This window comes from Adiantum capillus-veneris, chromosome 1 (genome assembly GCF_014529385.1).
Source record: "Adiantum capillus-veneris isolate H3 chromosome 1, ASM1452938v2, whole genome shotgun sequence".
Taxonomy (NCBI): Eukaryota; Viridiplantae; Streptophyta; class Polypodiopsida; order Polypodiales; family Pteridaceae; genus Adiantum; species Adiantum capillus-veneris.
The window spans coordinates 5434330-5454051 of NC_140931.1; the positions used below are offsets into that span (position 1 = coordinate 5434330).

Consider the following 19722-nt stretch of genomic DNA (forward strand, 5'->3'; position numbering starts at 1 on the left):
TGGGTCAGAAAAAAAGGACCAAAAAATCAATAAATAAATAAATAAGAAAAGACTTGGGTTGCAAAACACCCAAAATTACTAGGTGAGCAACCTTCACGGGCCCTCACTGACACTTCTAGGGGATCCAAGTCATATGAACCTACGCTTTGGACGAGTGTTAGAGCACGAGCATATTGGTAGTGCCTCCATTTACGCGGGCACCCATTATTCCTCCACCTTAGGTTCTGGACCTTCAGTCGGGACTCAAGGTAGCGCGACCCAAGATCCTCATATCGCGTCTAGTGATTCTTCCTCTGACTAGGAAGTCATGGAGGGGTATCCTACACCAAACCCTGATAGTTCAAGTCAAGACATGCATGCCATGGGCCCACGGCCCGGGTCCAGCGTGTTTAGCCGCTTAAAAGAGACCCTTAGTAGAGCTACTCGCTCCGAACATGCGATTAATGAAATAAATGAAGGGAGTGGGGAAGTAAATTCGTCATTCATGCCTAAAATGGACCCTATGCTTCTTGAGAGTGTGCATGTGAATGTTCCATCCAGTGCACCTCCTGATCCTTTAGGACTATCTCCCTTTGAGGTTTTACTACCCGATGGTAGGAGTCTTGCCGAAGTAAAAGAGATCGAACGCTATATGCAAGCAACAAAGGAGAGGGAAATTGAGAACCTACGAAGGCTAAAACAAAGTCGAGCCCTGAAAGCAAAGGCTCCTATGACAACAATCATGCCAGCCGAGCAACCGAGTGCTCCCAAGGTAGCAGTCACGGAGGGGCAAGCTATGGGGAGCAATAATGCTTCCACTTCAAGGGAAACCTCCAGCACGCCAGGCCTAGATGGGATATGCCTAAATGGAAATTGGGAGTATGACCTACAAGCAGAAGCTTTAACTGATCGATACACAGGACACACCTATCATGTGGGTTGGTTAGATGTTCTACAATCCACATCGGGTGCTACTAGCATAGATGAGCAACAACAGAAAGTCTGTGATGTCCTCCATAGGATTGTCGAGTTAGAAAGACAGAACACAGGGATCAACATGCCTTCAACATGCCTAATAAGATTCTTGGATACGGGAAAGGCCAACCAACCAACCCTGTCACAAATGGAGACTCCCTCAGTGAGCCCCATTGATCCTCCATATGTTGTTTCGCCAGGAGCCTCAGTACAATCGGAGCCCACAAGTGGCAGCTTTACCTTCCCAGATCTAGCTCATCTTTCTCTTAATGTTACTACGGCTACCATGCATATCCCAATGGTGAGCATGACAAGAAGTACACCATGGAGTTCATTTGTTAACACTGCGCCGATGCCTAGTAGCACAGTTCCCCCAACTATACCTACATGTATGTATCAATCATGTGCACCTGTCGCACCTCAGCCTCATGTAGCTCCTACACCTCCAATTATTCCAAGAGCTTACAATCCACAATGGAATTATCCAAGCTCGTATACAAGTGGAGCCATGCCATTTAATAATAACATGCCATATCAGGCACCCCCTATGCCTAGGGCCACGCCTGTAAACTTTGGACCATCGTCTGGTGCGCCACCATACGAAATTTGGGACCCAAGAGCCGCGCGTATGCCAAGGCCAAGGCCAAGGCCAACTCCCATCTCACATGTGGTTCCAGGAGCACATACACCCATTATACCTGCTCAAATAGGAGATTTGGCAGCATTTGCTCAAACTATCGGTCGCTCTATTGCGGAAAACATGCGTAGTGCACCTGATAGAGAGCCTAGGAGCAAGGCAGTTCAAGTAGCTAAGCTCACACAGAAATTCAGTGGAGACGGAGATGCTAGAAAGCATATGGAAGTCTTTGAACATGTGTGCGATTCCTTGGAAGAGCACAATGAGCTACATAAGTGTAAGGCTTTGAGTTTGACCCTAAGCGGAAAGGCTGGAGATTGGTATAGAACCTTAAGAGTAGAAGAGAAAACGATCTACTCTACTCTTAGGAGACTGTTCTTAAAAGAATACATACGAGAGGGAGTACTTTGGGGTGTAGCCTCTCAGCTCCAGAAAGCCCAACGAGAAGAAGGTGAATCCGTGAGAGACTTCATTAGTCGCCTAAAGAATTTGAATTCTTGATGCAATCCAAACGAGCGATTCAACAACAACCAATTGCTCGATAGATTCATTAGGGGACGACGACATGAAAGTATCTATAATGGCCTAGTCATTAGAGGTATCACTACTTGGGAAGCAGTCACCATGAATGCAATCCAATTGGAGGATAATTTAATGATTGCAGGAGAAAGAGTGTCTGCGGAGCTGAAGTCAAGTAGCTCGCAAGCATCAGGGCATGAGCAAATGAAGATAAAGCCAATCGTGAAAGAGCAAACGATATCTGAGATGACTTTGGCAGATCTCACCAAGGCCATCCAAGAAAGCCTTAGGGGTAATCATGCTCCACAAAACACTCATATGTATCCAAGAAGGGAGCAACAATGGCGCTCAATTTGCTTGGACCCACATACTACGAGTGAATGCCCTACTTTCAGAGTAAAGTTTAACGGGACTTGTAACGCGTGTGGTAGGTATGGCCATCAAGCGAAGGATTGCCTAATGCTTAAACGCATCATGGAAAATAGACTGCCTATACCTTGGGCAGACTCACCTCGAGTTCCTGCATTGATGCCTACCCCACCCATGGAGCAACAGTTGCCATTACAGCACATGGTCCCTAGAACCCAAAATGTGGTCCAAACCACACCATTGCCACCTCCGGTGCTAGGACCACAGCCCCCTCATGCAAGAGTTACACCTATGAACCAAATAGGTTGCGAGTCATCTAGTACTTATGTAGATTGCGAAGAGGACATAGACTCTAGTATCACCTATGGAGTCGACATGCTTGAGGAGTGTCCCATGTACTATATGGAAGACCATTGGGGACAAATCAAACTGGTATATCAAGCTAGTGCGCTAGCAGCAAGAGGCCAAAACATTAATAGTGTTGCCAGGAGACCACTTCTTCAGTGCTACGAATGTGGTGGACCACATCGAGTAGCTGAGTGCCCCATTAGAATGCAAAAGAATGCTGCACTAATGCAAACAAGTCAAGGGAGTGCATTGGCAATGCCAATACTCATTTGTAATCGTTGTGGCATAGATCATTTGATCGCACAGTGTCCTAACAATCCAAACGCACCGAAAATCACACCATTGAACTTAATAGAGATTGTTGATGGGACACCACCAACTATAAACATAGCACCAGTGAATGCACTCACACGGTCGATGCTCCAAAAGCAAAATTACATCCTCGAAGAGAGAGATGCTGCATCCATTGGCCGAGCGAGAAAGAAGAAAACACGAAGAAAGAAATCCCTTAATGCTTCTAGCTCAAAACCTAGTTCAAAGACTAACATAGGGACAGGAGAGGATCCCGTGTATATGAATGACCCTGAGGATGACTCAGATTTGATAGAGACCACGGAGACCAAAACTATTACTACAAAGGAAAAAGCCAGTGAGGAGGATCACGAGAGGGAATTACGACGAACACCAAAAGAGTATTCAAAGTTAAACCACCCAGTTGCGAACCCCCAAGATAAGCCACGAGAGACGAAAAATGAGGATTGCAAGAGAAAGATTGGAACCTATCCAAACCCAACAGTGGAATTTGAACGAGTCCAACAACTGAGGGGTTTGGTGGAAGAAACTCAACGAACATTAGAACCTGAACCCAAACATATCCAGATGTCGGACACAGTGTTTCCCAACATGTTCAACCTCACAAGAACTACAGGCCGTTAGCTATACCTAGTATCATTCGGGAAGAGAGTGAGGGTAGGACATCTGAAAGTGGACACACACCTTTCCTACTAGGGAGAATGTTTGGTGAGGGAATGCCCGACCCCCTTGAGGAAGTGGAGATTCCATCTTCACCATTCTCTAGTCAGGGCCCTACGTCCCACAAGATGCCATTAAATGTTGCCAAATTGATGGATTTCATGTCTTCAGAAGTTAGAACCACCATCATGTCCAAACTATATAAAGACCCTGAGGTAGGCTCAGCTCTTCGAGCCTTCCTCAATGGAGAATTACAGGCCGGATTACCATAGTTTGCACATATGAACAAACCTGATTCGGTAATGAATGATGAGGAACATTTAGCACCACCATCTGACCTAGCGGGACATGAATCTGTAATTGAAGTACCCGTTAACAAGTTGGGGCAATACTTTGAAGGTGATGAATCTAATGCTACTCTGCCAATCACTACTAAAGGATTAACTGTAAAGGGAGTCCTTGACGGTGGTGCGGGAGTCAGCATGGTGACAAAGAGTTGTTGGGAGTCTATGGGGAGACCTCGCCTTGAAGCCACAAGCGTAGTCATAAAAATGGCTAATGGATCTATTGTTACACCTACTGGAATGCTTGAGGATCTCAGGATCAAGGTCTTGGGACACAAGGTAAGGCAAACTTTCATTGTTATGGATTTTTCCAAGCATCCTATGTCATTTGAGATGATCTTAGGGCGTCCATTCATGAGGGAAGCAAAAATGGTGCATGACTCGTCCAAACACCACGTCTACTTACAGTTCCAAGACTCTGTCATTCGAGTTGATCTTTTAAGTGGTCGAACGCATCCTCTAGGAAATAAATTCATCATTGATAATCGATCAGACACAACAATTCACTCAGCTCCATTACAATATTGTTACACGTGTAACGAAGACACGGATATTGGGGAGAACTCTCCTTATATGGATATCCTACCCGGAATGGCTGAGTCAGACAATGTCGATTGGGTACACCTAGCGGCAACTATAGATACATGGGGAGCTAGAGGAACAACCTGGGTAACACCAGATGGGGAAGAGATACCACACATTGCACCAGTAAACATGTTAGGTGTAGCGCATGTAACATCCGATGATAAGAAAGACGCACGCCTACCTGAGAGTGAAATCGATGATTCCTCAAAGGCTTCAGGCCAATACACATTAGAAACAGAATCTCAGGGAGAAATGGATTCAGAACCTGAGGAAACATCGAGTGAGCCAAGTATAGAAACTGAACACTCAAGGTCTAGTACGACCATCTATGGTAATTTATATGAGAGTGAAGAAGATACAAGCGAAGACCTATCAAGCGAGTCGAGTTCAAACATTTACCAAAATCAAAACCTTAACAAGAAACAAGGTCATATAAGAGACGACGATATCGAGCAAATGTAAGAGCTAGGATAAACAAGGAAGGATCTACTGCAGAATGGCTTAGCTATCTAGGGGCATGTGATGCTTATCGAAAGCTAGTAGACAATTAGGGTGAACATCTCCAGAGTGTCATGTGGTGCAGCCCGCGACCCATTGACCTCGCTCAATTGGAGGTTACAGAGCCGAAATTGAGTCGAACTATAAGAAGACGTCAAAACCGAGAGTTAGCACAACAACAAAAGGAGGCAGAACTAAAAGAAAGGTCTCCGTCAGGACAAGAGCCTGCTGACTTACATACGGCTCCTGAACATTTTAAATCTTATACCACGGGGGAGCGAAAGGTTGTGTATGCCAAAGCCCAACGAATACCTACCAATGGAAGCAGTGGAGTCTATGATGGTCCAGCGGTAGTTAAAGAGATAGAATTAGCAGAACCAGGTGAGGAGTCTAAACCAGTCTTTATTGCTCAAGACCTTACCGAAACTGAAGAGGCTGTACTTAAGGAGCTCCTCAAGGAATACAAGGATATCTTTGCTTGGACATATCATGACATGAAGGGAGTTCCACCTTCTGTGGTGCAACATACAATTCCCATGATCAACAATGCTAAACCCGTCCAGCAACGACCCTATCCAATGAATCCTAAGTACGCCAAAATTGTACAAGAGGAGATTGAAAAACTTATCCAATGTGGATTCATATACCCTATTGAGCACTCAGAATGGGTTTCTCCAATAGTCATTGTGCCAAAAAAGAATGGGAAACTAAGAGTGTGCGTGGACCTCAAGAAAGTTAATGCAGTCACTAGGAGAGATCATTATCCCTTGCCATATTCAGAACATGTGCTTGAAAGAGTTGCGGGCAAGGAAGCTTATAGATTTTTAGATGGTTACTCTGGTTACAATCAAATCACAATTGCATTAGAGGACCAAGCTAAAACTGCTTTTATCACAAAGTTTGGAGTGTTTGCATTTCGTGTTATGGCTTTTGGCTTAACGAATGCCCCTGCTACATTCCAACGATTAATAAACACTGCGTTTAAAGAATTTATAAGGGAGTTTTGTGAAGCTTTCCTAGAAGACCTTTGTGTTTATTCTTCTTGGGAGAAGCATTTGTTATATCTATGAAAAATATTTGAAAGGTGCAGATTTTATCGCATCTCATTGAACCCTTTCAAATGCCAATTTTGGGTTAAGCATGGAGTCATTCTAGGGCATATAGTGTCCAAGAACGGGATATCCACAGATGAGAGTAAGATTAAAGTCATTGCCGATTTGCCACCACCTACGAACTATAAAGGAGTTCAAAGATTTATGGGCCATGTTGGTTATTATCGAAGATTTATTTTAAACTTTGCCGAGATAGCGCGTCCATTGTACAAGCTTCTTACCGAGATTCACTGGACGGAAGAATGTCATCAATCATATGAGTTATTAAAGAAGGCCCTAACAAGTGCTCCAATCCTGCGAACACCTGATTGGAATGTACCTTTTCATGTGCATATTGATGCATCAAATTTTGATATTGGGTGAGTTCTAACTCAACCAGGAGAACATAAATTGGACTACCCTATTAGCTTTGCAAGTCGCCAATTAAATGATGCCGAGATGAACTACACTACTACAGAGTGCGAAGGTCTAGCTATGATTTACGCAGTAAAGAAATTTCGCTATTACCTTCTTGCTACCAAGTTTGTGTTTTATGTTGATCATCAAGCATTGCTATATATGGTAAACAAGCCGTGTTCCACAGGTCGAATTACGCAATGGTTGTTAATTCTTCTTGAGTTTGACTTCACCGTTGTTGTGAGGCCTGGGAGGAAACATGTCATGGCGGATCATTTATCTCGTATCCCTAATGGCGAAGCTCCTACGGGGGTTGATGATGAATTGCCTGATACTCCTTTGTTCATTGTTGAGAGAATGCCTGAATGGAGTGAAAAGATTGTTAACTTCTTAGTTAATGGTTTTCCACCCAAAGAACTGCGAAAAGATATAACTCGAAAATTAATCAAGGAATGCGAACCCTATTGCTTACTGGCTGGAACTCTCTATAAGAGAGGAAAAGATGATGTTCTTAGACGCTGTGCCCGCGAGGATGAGTATTTATATATTCTACAAGAGGCACACATGGACGTAGCTGGTGGTCACTTTTCAGGAAAGTTGACTGCCCGAAAGATCTTACAGTCAGGCTATTGGTGGCCCACTCTGTTTAAGGATGCATCACTTTTTGCAAAGGGATGTGATGAATGCCAACGCTTCAACAAGCCACAAAGAAGGGATAGGATGCCTCTACATCCCATCAAGGTAACCCAACCATTTGAAAAGTGGGGCTTAGACATTGTAGGACTGATTAGTCCGGCTGCACGTAACACGCAATCACGATATATCATTGTCGCTACCGACTATGTAAGCAAATGGGCTGAAGCAAAAGCAACACGAAAGGCAGATACAAAAACAACAGCTAAGTTCCTCTTTGAGAACATTATCACACGTTTTGGATGCCCCTTTGAACTTGTGAGTGACAATGGAACTCATTTTATAAATGAAGTAATAAAAGAACTCACATCAAACTTCATGATATCTCACCACAAGTCTACACCCTATTATCCCCAAGCAAATGGCCAAGCTGAGAGTACCAACAAAACTCTCATCTCCATTTTGACAAAGACAGTCAAGGCTCATCGCACTGATTGGGACCTAAAGCTTACATCAGCTTTATGGGCTTATCGTACTGCGTATAAAGTTGCTATTAATTGCACACCGTTTAAGATGGTGTATGGCCAAGAAGCAGTTATGCCATGGGAGTTTGTCATTCCTAGTCTTCGAGTAGCTTCTCAAGAAGGTTGGGATGGTAACCCCTTAGTGGAGCGATTATATATCCTGGAAAGGCTAGATGAAGAAAGGCAATTTGTTGTGGGAGACTCTAGATGGAGTTGAAACCATTGGATTCCTTAATGGGAGTAAATTCAAAAGATATTATGATCCTCTAAGCCAGGAAGAGTTGCAAGTCATCCATCAAAAGAAGGCTGCCAAGGAACAAGCAGAGCTTAAAAAAATCCAAGCAAGAGTTGAGGCTTGAGAACGACAACAACATCTTAGACGCCAACGAGAGGCTAATCTGGGAATCACGCAAGCATTTTTCAAGGACACAGATGACAACTCAGTAGAATCTGAGCCACCCCTACGATACCCAATTGAGCTAAATAGCCCCTATGGGAAAGTACTATACAATGCCTTATTAGATACGGGAGCTAAACACAATTTGTTATCCTATGGAGTTTGGTGTCAATTAGGGAAACCGACAATATCCCCGAGTACGATGCAAGTCAAGGGCATTAATAAAAAGAAAACTGCTATTCTTGGACTCCTTCAGACCCCTGTTGTCTATGACAATGGAAGCATAGTACAGAGGTTTCTAGTCATGCCCGCACGAGCTATGGAAGGCAACGTAAACCTCGGACGCACGTGGATGTTGGAAACCAAATGCACTATTGATTGGGATACTGGTAGTGTCACGATGCGACCACCGACTCTTACCCCTATCATTCAAGCAAAGTCACCTACGTTGCAAACTCTAGCAAAGTTGAAGGATAGCCAACATTCACAAGCCAAGGTGGTTAACTCGTCTTTGCCGGCTACCCATGAATCTAGCACCTCAACACTTGTAGTTGCAGCAAGCAGTAATATTGCAAGTACTCAACCTGCACGACCTAAGAGTACATATCAATGGGTCCCCAAGGCCTTACTTCCAACTACCTCAACCCTCCCATCCATTCCAAGAAAACATTTCCTGGGAAAACCAAGAGCGCGCCCTAGGAGAGTCAAGACCAAATCACGATGGTTCCAAAACAACTATTAGAAGCGCAAGGCTACTATGATGGAAATGAGCAAATTTGGGTACCTAAACGTAAAATGTTTCCTTCCCTATCGACAACAAACCCATATGAGTCAAACAGTGTAACGCTAAAGCCAATGGCAGACCGTGGGAAGGGAAAGATCACAGAATGCTACACACCTAGTCTAGAGCTAGTTTGGGCTCCAAAGCAAAACCAATTTATTCCACCTAGCTCAAGAAGGGGGGAGTTCCATGAAGCTTCTAGCTCCTCATGTAATACATCCATAGAGGTAAACGCTTCTACACACCCTCCATCTATAGTAGTGGACCTCCATGTAGCTACAAAAGAATCCACACCTCCCAGTGTTCAAGAATCACTTGATGAACCACTTCAAGTTCTATCCTGGGAGAGTACCTTACTACCCTTGCAACTTGACGAGGCACCTAGGGTAATAGAAAACTACTTGCAAAAATCCTCACCTATTACCAACTGGAACAATTGGTTTCAAAGGGTGACGACATCATTTCAAACGGTATGATCTACCCAAGGAAGGGGGGAGTGTTTGTGGACATCCATCATTCACTTGCTTCCCTCTCAACCTTTCTCCCTGACCTCCTAATCTCCGATCTTAGGGAATGTATATATAAAGACTTATACTCACAAAAACAAGATAAAAAGTAAAAGAGCAAGATCCATAACACAAATCATAAAAACAAATTATGCACAAGAACACGACCCTTGTAATATTTGCACTCTAACCATCATCTATTTGCGTGTACAGATATGGCTAGTACGCTAGAGTCATCCACTCCTGCCTTGGGTGAGAGGTACCCTCGTTACTTTTCACAAATATTTCACATGGTCTTTCCAGTGCTTGCATGTGAATGGGATTTGATAGGTACGCTAGCATGTGAGAGGAATTTTGAGGAGTTAGAATGGCTGATACGTCTTTTGACCACATCTGATCCATACTTAGTAGAGAGCATTTCTCCCATTGCACAAGCCTACCCTTTTGACCAAGATGACTATAGGGATCTAGTGACCTTCTTAGTAAACATGGGCACCTATGATGAAGAAGAAAATTTACACGACTACACGGATGGCACATATGGTCTGATGGATGATGACTTTGTTTATCTCGACGACGAAGATAGGGGTTTAGCCTTAGGGTTTCCCCCCAACCTCTACAATATCCTATTCCCTTGACTCTGTAGGGGGAGTGCAAATAATTAGGTTAGGGTTCCTTATGTTTTTTGTTGTGTTCAATAAGTGTTGGTACCTTTTTCCACTAATGTGCCTCCTGGAGGTATTCCTTTTGTTTCCTAGTGTGTACAGGAGCGGGTTGCTATTGGTAGGATTTGGACCTTCATGGAATCTTTATCTCGACTCACTCTTCAAATCAAGGGCGACCATCGACACAAACAGGTGTTTCTTGTCCATTAGCATTGCCCCTTATATAGAAAGCTCTTCGAGACCTTTGGAACTAGCTCCATCAGGGAGATTTGACTAGTTGCACAGAGTCCTGCTTGAAATCCTTTTACAACTTCCAAAACTACTAGATTGCAAAGGAATGTGTGTGTGCGATCTAGCATTACGAAGGCAGGACGGCTGCGAAGCGGTTGAGCGGGGCACGACTGCAGCTTCTTCTTCATCGCGGCGAGGAATCCACCACGAAGGCGAGCGTAGAGCGGTGAGTGACACACCCTTTGCTCTCTTGAGCTTGCTAGATTAGTCTTGTTGTGTGCTTGGAGCCATTTGTGGCTCGCACACGGTGTATCGGCAAGTCCCTTGCTTCGACAGTGCGGCAAGGAGCGCACACTTATCCTCGAGCATTTCCTTGATGAAATGATACTTCACATCCACATGCTTTGTCTTTGAGTGATAAATTGGATTGCGAGCCAATTGTATAGCACTTTGACTATCACAATATAACACAGGCATCTCTTCTTTGATTCCCAAATATGTTACTAGTCAATTAAGCCAAATTGATTCTTTGCATGCCTCTGATGCTGCAACATATTCAGCCTCTGCAGTAGACTGAGTAACACAATCTTGAAATCTAGAACGCCATGATACTGCTCCACCAGCCAATGTAAAGACATACCCTGGTGTAGACCTTCGGTTGTCTAAGTCACCTGCATAATCCGAGTCATTAAAACCCTTTACACCTAGCTCCTGATTCCCATAGCATATACGCATACTCTTTGTAGCTTGTAGGTATCTCAATATTCCTTTCACTGCCTCCCAATGTTTCTTGCTTGGGTTTGACATGTATCGACTTACTACTCCCACTGCAAATGCAATGTCTGGGTGAGTGGCAATCATTGCATACATCAAACTACCCACTGCAGGCGCATATGGAATCTTATCCATTTCAGCTTGTTCTTCCTCAGACACAAGACAATCTTGTTTGCTAAGTTTTACATATGGTGGCAATGGAACACTCAATGCCTTTCCCATCTCCATATTGAAATGTTGCATAACCTTGTCAATACACTCTGTTTGAGATAACCAAATCAACTTCTTTGATCTGTCTCTCTCAATGCGCATGCCAAGTATATGACTTGCCTCATCCATGTCTTTCATGTCAAACGATTTTTCCATCTTTGACTTCAAAGCTGAAATTTCTTCCAAGTGCTTGCCAGCAATTAACATGTCATCCACATACAAAATAAGGATCAGACAACTGCCATCCTTAGCCTTCTTTGTATATAGACAATGATCGAACTCACTACGTTTGTAGCCTTGAGAAAGCATAAACTTGTGGAACTTATGGTACCATGCCCTCGGTGATTGTTTTAAGCCATAAAGACTCTTTAACAACTGGCATACCAAATCTTCCTTGCCTTTCTCAACAAACCCTTTTGGCTGCTGCATGTAAATTTCCACATCTAAGTCACTATGCAAGAACGCTGTCTTGACATCCATTTGGTGCAACACCAAATCTAATATGGCAACCAATGCAAGAAAGCATCTCAATGTAGTCATCTTGACCACCGGAGAGAAGACTTCATCAATGTCAATGCCTTGTTCTTGCTTAAAGCCCTTGGCAACAAGCCTTGCTTTGTACTTTGGCTGACTATCATGAGCGGTGATCTTATACCTGTAAACCCATTTACAAGGTAGAGCCTTTTTGCCCAGTGGTAATTTAACAAGCTTCCATGTCTGGTTTTTATGCAGAGCTGTCATCTCTGTCTGCATGGCCAGTTGCCAATTCCCGGAGTCCTCCATTTGCAATGCTTCCTTGTAACATGAAGACTCATTGCAATCAGTCAGCATGACATAGTTCATAGATGGAACAAACCGATCAGGAGGTCACGTGATACATCCAGATCTTCACAAAATAGGTGGCTCAGGCTCAGCCACAACTTGTGGTTCCAATCTATCCTATCCTTGCTTCTCTTGAGCCCTGACATTTTGTCTTGCACGTGCAGGTCCATCTTCTTGGAAGACAACTCTTCTAATCTCCTCAACCCTCTCTGGTTTAGAATGATATTTGGATTCATTAAAGTGAACATCATTGCTGCGGATAACCTTTCTAGATTCGGGATCCCAAAGTATGTACCCCATCTCACCAGAATTACCATAGCCTAGAAAGATGCACTTTCTACTCTTTGGCTCAAGTTTGTTCCTAAATTCCTTTGGAACGTGAGTATATGCCTCACAGCCAAAGACTCTGAGATGCTTGTATGAGGACATTTTGCCTGACCATACCATCTCTGGCACTGAATCCTTCTGCAAAACCTTGCTAGGAGATCTATTTATAAGATGAACAGCTGTTGATACAGCTTCAGCCCAAAACCCATTTGGTAGCTGTGCATTAGACAACATACTTCTGACCTTCTCTTGTATGGTCTTATTCATACTCTCAGCAACACCATTTTGAGGAGGATTGTAAGGAGCAGTAAGTTCACATTTTATACCTTTTGACTCACAAAAGTCCTGAAAGGCCTTTGAAACATACTCTCCACCATTGTCAGTGCGTAAGGATTTAAGCGTCTTGCCACTCTGATTCTCCACAAGTGTCACAAACATTTTGAAAACACTAAACGCTTCATCCTTGTGCTTGAGAAAGTAAACCCATACTTTCCTCGAGTAATCATCTATAAATGTCATAAAGTAAGAAGCTCGCCCTAGAGATAGGTTAGGCATAGGTCCACACAAATCACTATGAACAAGTGCCAACTGTGTATCTCTTCTACTGCTTCTATGCTTATGTGGCTGTTGTGTTTGCTTACCATACAGACAATGTTCACAAAATTCAAAATCATTAAATGAAAAGCCATGCAAATAACCAGAACGAGACAAGATTTCCATTCCCTTCTTGGACATATGTCCTAACCGGCTATGCCACAAAGAAACGTTCGGCTGCTCGGTTACATTGATTACATTTTTAGAGACATTTGATACATAAATCATGTAAAGTCCTCCAGACTTTACTCCATGTGCTACTGTCATAGAACCCTTGGATATCTTCCACATGTTCAGTCCAAAAGTGGTGACGTAGCCAGCATCATCAAGTAAACCTGTGCTGATCAAGCTCTTTGTAATTGTGGGAACATGTCTCACATTTTTCAGCGTGAAAGAAGAGCCATTCTGAAACTTCAATTGAACATCTCCAACACCTAAGATCTCACATGTTTGCCCATTGCCTAGCCGAACATGATCTTTAGGGGTCACATAAGAGGTAAACCACTCCTTGTTTGGAGACACATGAAGTGATGCCCTGAGTATATAATCCAGTCACTCAGTGCATTTCCATCAGATGCTGTAAGAAGAGCTGAGTCCGTTGTATTCTTCAAGAAGTAGATGTCTCCTGACACTAGACTGTCATCCTCTGCAACAGTGTTTGTCACATTTATTTCTTGAATCTTCACTGAGGACTTGTTCTTCTCATCATGGTCTTCAACTTTCTCTTTGCCTTTTTCTGCTTTCCATTCTCTGCAGTCTCTTTTCATGTGACCCTTCTTGCCACAATGGTAGCATTCTATGTCACTTTTGCCTTTAGCACTGCAGGACTTGCTATGAGACTGATTCCTCTTTCCACCTTTGTACTTTTCTTTGGTCGTTCCCCTAACAACTAAGGCTGTTCCTTTGCCTTTGTCCATTGTCTTTCTGTTGGTTTCTTCAGTAAGCAGACTGCCTTCTACACCTGCTATGGTCAAACCATCTGGAGGTGCAGAATTACTCAAAGCTGTGCGAAAAGAGTCCCAACTTTCCGGCAATGTGATCAACAGGAACATAGCTCTAACAGGTTCATCAAACTTGACACCTTGAGCTAACAAATGATTGTAGATGGTGTTGAATTCATTCAGATGATTGGACATAGGTGTCCCTTCTTTCATCTTCAAGTCAACAAGCTTCTTAAGCCAGTATACCTGTGAAGCTGCACTCTGCTTCTCATAAAGATCACTCAACTTTGTCCATGCTTCATAAGCCGACATCTCGTCTGCTACATTGAAGTAAACGCTTTTTGCCAAAGTCAGCACAATGGTAGAAAGTGCCAATTCATCCATTTCGCTCCATTTATCTTCGTCCATATCTTCTGGTTTTATCCCTTTGAGATTTATAGGTTTTATCTACTTCTTTTGTACCAACACGTGCCAAATCTGCTTCTTCCACAATGGGAAATTGGTTCCATCCAGCTTTTTGATATTGTAAAGAGCAGTGTCCTGTGATCCAGCCATAGCTACGCTTCACAGTAGTTTACTTTCCTGGGAAAAATTCGGCATAGTTTCCCCTGTAAACTGATCTCTGAACCAATATCAACCTGTCAAATGAACCAAGAAAGCTTCAGATTCTGCATAAATTTCGGCAGAGTCTCCTTTGTAAAATGGCTATGGTGTACTCAAAAAACAGACCAAAAACAGCTCAAAAAACCAATGTCTCTCTAACACTGTAAGCTGTGGGTAAACCTGTCCTCCACCTGTACTGTCTCTCACTGTCCTGTCACTGTCCTGTAAGTATAGACTGTGACAATACCTCAATGGCAGTAAAGCAAAGATGCAATCCCAACTGTCTAACTCACAGTCAATACATCCTAGCTGCCTATCTAAGGGTGCTCGAGGGATCACTCCAAGACCTGTATCACCGAAAGGATCTCAACATTCGAGAATCCCCCAGCTCAATAAAACCTCACTCGACCCTCAACAAAGGCTGCAGTAAATCTGACAATACATAGACTTCCCACAAAGTCATACATCCATAAATTTCCCATTATATGCTGTAACCGCTGCGACGGTTGTTTGCTGCGTGACTCACAGCCAGCAAACCCTCAACAGACATACATCATCTCTGACAATACATCCCATGTGGAAGTACCTACAATGTCAGTATGTAATTTGGAATATCAAGCAGCAAACACAAGCTACCTGATGAACTAGTAGATGTCGCCTACAGTCTGTGAGTAGATGCGCCCGTGTCGTATGTGACACACCTCCAAGAACTGTGAGCCGTTCTTCGATGTGTAGACAGCCACAAATGAGCACTCTGGGAGTGTCGATATCCTCAGCACGTGCAGTCGTAGGCCAAGACCCCAAATTTGCAGAGTCGGATCTGCACTCGCCGAGACCACGTAGTCAAAAATGGCATGCGCAGACTTTGTCGAAGCCGAACGGTGGCCGAGATGACCTCAGAATGAAATTCTGAGAACACCAAGGCCTTTGGGCTGTCCCACTTGATTTGGGGACGTGTCTTCGCCTGTCGAATCTCACTCCAATCTGAGCAGGTGACTTTGGTTACCTGCAAATGCTGCCCCGAGCCTCGATTTGAGCTCTGATACCAGTTGAAGGAGTACGAGCGGAAGTGCGACGCGAGAGAGAGTGCAAGAAGAAGAGCATGACGATATGGTGAACTCGCTCTACTGTAATGTGTAGAGCATAGTGAGTTCTTATTAGGTGTTTACAAAAGAATATGTGTACATACCTAGCGGCCCGCCCACTTACCTGGGTGACCACATTGGGCTTTATACCACAACAGCGTCATCTCCTCCCATAGCTTCGCGGGTACCCTCTGTGAGAGTATTCAGCCACGAGCCATCATTGGGAGGATTGGGCGCATCGCGCTCAAAGTCAAAAGTCATGTTGATATCCGAATCCATGGCGATTGTGCAATGGTAGGAAAAAGAAGGAGAATACCTTGATTCCAAAGAGAGCTCGTAACCGTAGAATGCACCTCCAATGTCAATGATTAGCCGTGCTAATTAGACCCTGCAATCACAATATATGGTCGTCAAACGTCGCAAATCGGGAGATCAAGCTTGTCGTAAAATCAACGTGTTCAATTTGCAATATGAACTCGCTCCGTCGATCTTTCCTTTAAATAAAATTAATGTTCAAGCCTTAAAATTCATCGCCCAACCGACTGCGCAGGTGGAAGTGTGTGGGAAATTGCATGACCAGTATTCGCCAAAGTTCTGCAATTTCAGTGGGGCTGGTGGTGTTAACCCTCACGGCTCACGGACACCCCATCACCTACGACGGACGTGTATTATGTATTTGGTAGAGTCAGGTACCGGGCTTGTCGGACCAATAGGAAAAGGGTAAGAGTGATCGCCGATGAGAGGCGCACTCTAACCGGGACATTCAAGGGATTAGTTGGCTAAGCATGGGCGCCCAAGTGTGAATGGGGTGAGCTCATATAAAAGCCAACTAAACCTAAAATTCACTTATTCTCTCATTTGTGCAATAGAAGAGTGCTCTTGCTCCATCTCCATCTCCATCTTCTTCTTCTTCACCTCCTCGTGTGTGTGTGTGTGTGTATGTGTGAGAGAGAGAGAGGGAGAGTGTGTGTGCGATCGAGCATTACGAAGGCACAACGGCGGCGAAGCGGTTGAGCGCGGCACGACTGCAGCTTCTTCTTCATCGCGGCGAGGAATCCACCACGAAGGCGAGCGTAGAGTGGTGAGTGACACACCCTTTGCTCTCTTGAACTTGCTAGATTAGTCTTGTTGTGTGCTTGGAGCCATTTGTGGCTCGCACACGGTGTATCGGCAAGTCCCTTGCTTCGACAGTGCGGCAAGGAGCGCACATTTTTCTATGAGTTGTTTGTAGTAGGAAAGAAGAGGAAGAGGAAGAGGAATGAGTTATTTTTCTGCAAGTTGTTAATTTCTGTATTGTCTGCAAGTTCTGTGATTTCTGCTTAATGTTGTGTTTTCTGTTTGCACACAGTCTTTGCACGGTTAGTAGTCGTTAGCTTGTTCGCAGTGAATGAATAAGTAGGTAGACAGTTAGCAATTTCTGTTCGCACACAGTTTGTACACAGTTTTCTGTCAAGGTTTGCCTGCACACAGTCTTTGCACAGTAAGGTAGTGAGAGAGGAAGTAGGTGGACAGTTAGCCCACTGTCAGTAAGCAGTTAGTAGAGTGGTTAACAGATTAGTTACTGGTTAGCAGCACTGTTAGTAAGTAGATAAGGTAGTGAGTTGTCTATGAGCTGTTGACAAAGAGGTTAGGTAGGTGAGAGTGTGTGTGGCCAGGAAAGGGTCACCTAAACCGCGCGCGGTCATCGCCAAAAAATAAATAAATAATTTTTTTTAAAAAAACCGAAAATATTTAAGCGTGAGTGACTGGGGGGCTACACTAAAATTGTGATCGGGATCGGGATCATTTTCCCAAGCCCAAGCCCAAGCCTCAGTCCTCAGTCTTATGATATATACTAAACTCACTCTTATATATATACCCTACCCCCTCAAGAGGGAATGAGAGCATGTGGGGCAAGTCCTCCACTCTCCTCCCTTCTCTTCCCACTTGCACCCTTAGACTTTCTAATTTGGGCCTAGTTCCCTACTAGAAATTGACGGTTTTAGGGATTCCGAGGGCATAAAGTGACCAAACGGAGGGCTGTAAAGCATGGCATGTCCCTCTGACCGAGACGGTCATTTTGAGCTATCATACGTTCTATTCTATAGCTGGGTCAGAGAAAAAGGACCAAAAAATCAAAAAATAAATAAATAAGAAAAGACTTGGGTTGCAAAACACCCAAAATTACTAGGTGAGCAACCTTCACGGGCCCTCACTGACACTTCTAGGGGATCCAAGTCATATGAACCTACGCTTTGGACGAGTGTTAGAGCACGAGCCTATTGGTAGTGCCTCCATTTACGCGGGCACCCATTATTCCTCCACCCTAGGTTCTGGACCTTCGGTCGGGACTCAAGGTAGCGCGACCCAAGATCCTCATATCGCGTCTAATGATTCTTCCTCTGACTACGAAGTCATGGAGGGGTATCCTACACCAAACCCTGATAGTTCAAGTCAAGACATGCATGCCATGGGCCCACGGCCCGGGTCCAGCGTGTTTAGCCGCTTAAAAGAGACCCTTAGTAGAGCTACTCGCTCCGAACATGCGGTTAATGAAATAAATGAAGGGAGTGGGGAGGTAAATTCGTCATTCATGCCTAAAATGGACCCTATGCTTCTTGAGAGTGTGCATGTGAATGTTCCATCCAGTGCAGCTCCTGATCCTTTAGGACTATCTCCCTCTGAGGTTTTACTACCCGATGGTAGGTGTCTTGCCGAAGTAAAAGAGATCGAACGCTATATGCAAGCAACAAAGGAGAGGGAAATTGAGAACCTACGAAGGCTAGAACAAAGTCGAGCCCTGAAAGCAAAGGCTCCTATGACAACAATCATGCCAGCCGAGCAACCGAGTGCTCCCAAGGTAGCAGTCACGGAGGGGCAAGCTATGGGGAGCAATAATGCTTCCACTTCAAGGGAAACCTCCAGCACGCCAGGCCTAGATGGGATATTCCTAAACGAAAATTGGGAGTATGACCTACAAGCAGAAGCTTTAACTGATCGGTACACAGGACACACCTATCATGTGGGTTGGTTAGATGTTCTACAATCCACATCGGGTGCTACTAGCATAGATGAGCAACAACAGAAAGTCTGTGATGTCCTCCATAGGATTGTCGAGTTAGAAAGACAGAACACAGGGATCAACATGCCTTCAACAGGCCTAATGAGATTCTTGGATACGGGAAAGGCCAACCAACGAACCCTGTCACAAATGGAGACTCCCTCAGTGAGCCCCATTGATCCTCCATTTGTTGTTTCGCCAGAAGCCTCAGTACAATCGGAGCCCACAAGTGGCAGCTTTACCTTCACAGATCTAGCTCGTCTTTCTCTTAATGACACTACGGCTACCATGCATATCCCAATGGTGAGCATGACAAGAAGTACACCATGGAGTTTATTTGTTAACACTGCGCCGATGCCTAGTAGCACAGTGCCCCCAACTATACCTACATGTATGTATCAATCATGTGCACCTGTCGTACCTCAGCCTCATGTAGCTCCTTCACCTCCGATTATTCCAAGAGCTTACAATCCACGATGGAATTATCCAAGCTCTGATACAAGTGGAGCCATGCCATTTAATAATAACATCCCATATCAAGCACCCCCTATGCCTAGGGCCACGCCTGTAAACTTTGGACCACCATCTCGTACACCACCATACAAAATTTGGGACCCAAGAGCCGCGCGTATGCCAAGGCCAAGGCCAAGGCCAACTCCCATCTCACATGTGGTTCCAGGAGCACATACACCCATTATACCTGCTCAAATAGGAGATTTGGCAGCATTTGCTCAAACTATCGGTCGCTCTATTGCGAAAAACATGCGTAGTGCACCTGATAGAGAGCCTAGGAGCAAGGCAGTTCAAGTAGCTAAGCTCATACAGAAATTCAGTGGAGACAGAGATGCTAGAAAG

General features: G+C 44.3%; 1 pseudogene; it reads left to right on the forward strand.

Annotated features, from left to right (window-relative positions):
- Positions 1-845: 845 nt before the first annotated feature.
- The window catches only part of LOC147464241 (uncharacterized), a 36853-nt pseudogene continuing 17976 nt past the window's right edge, over positions 846-19722 (forward strand).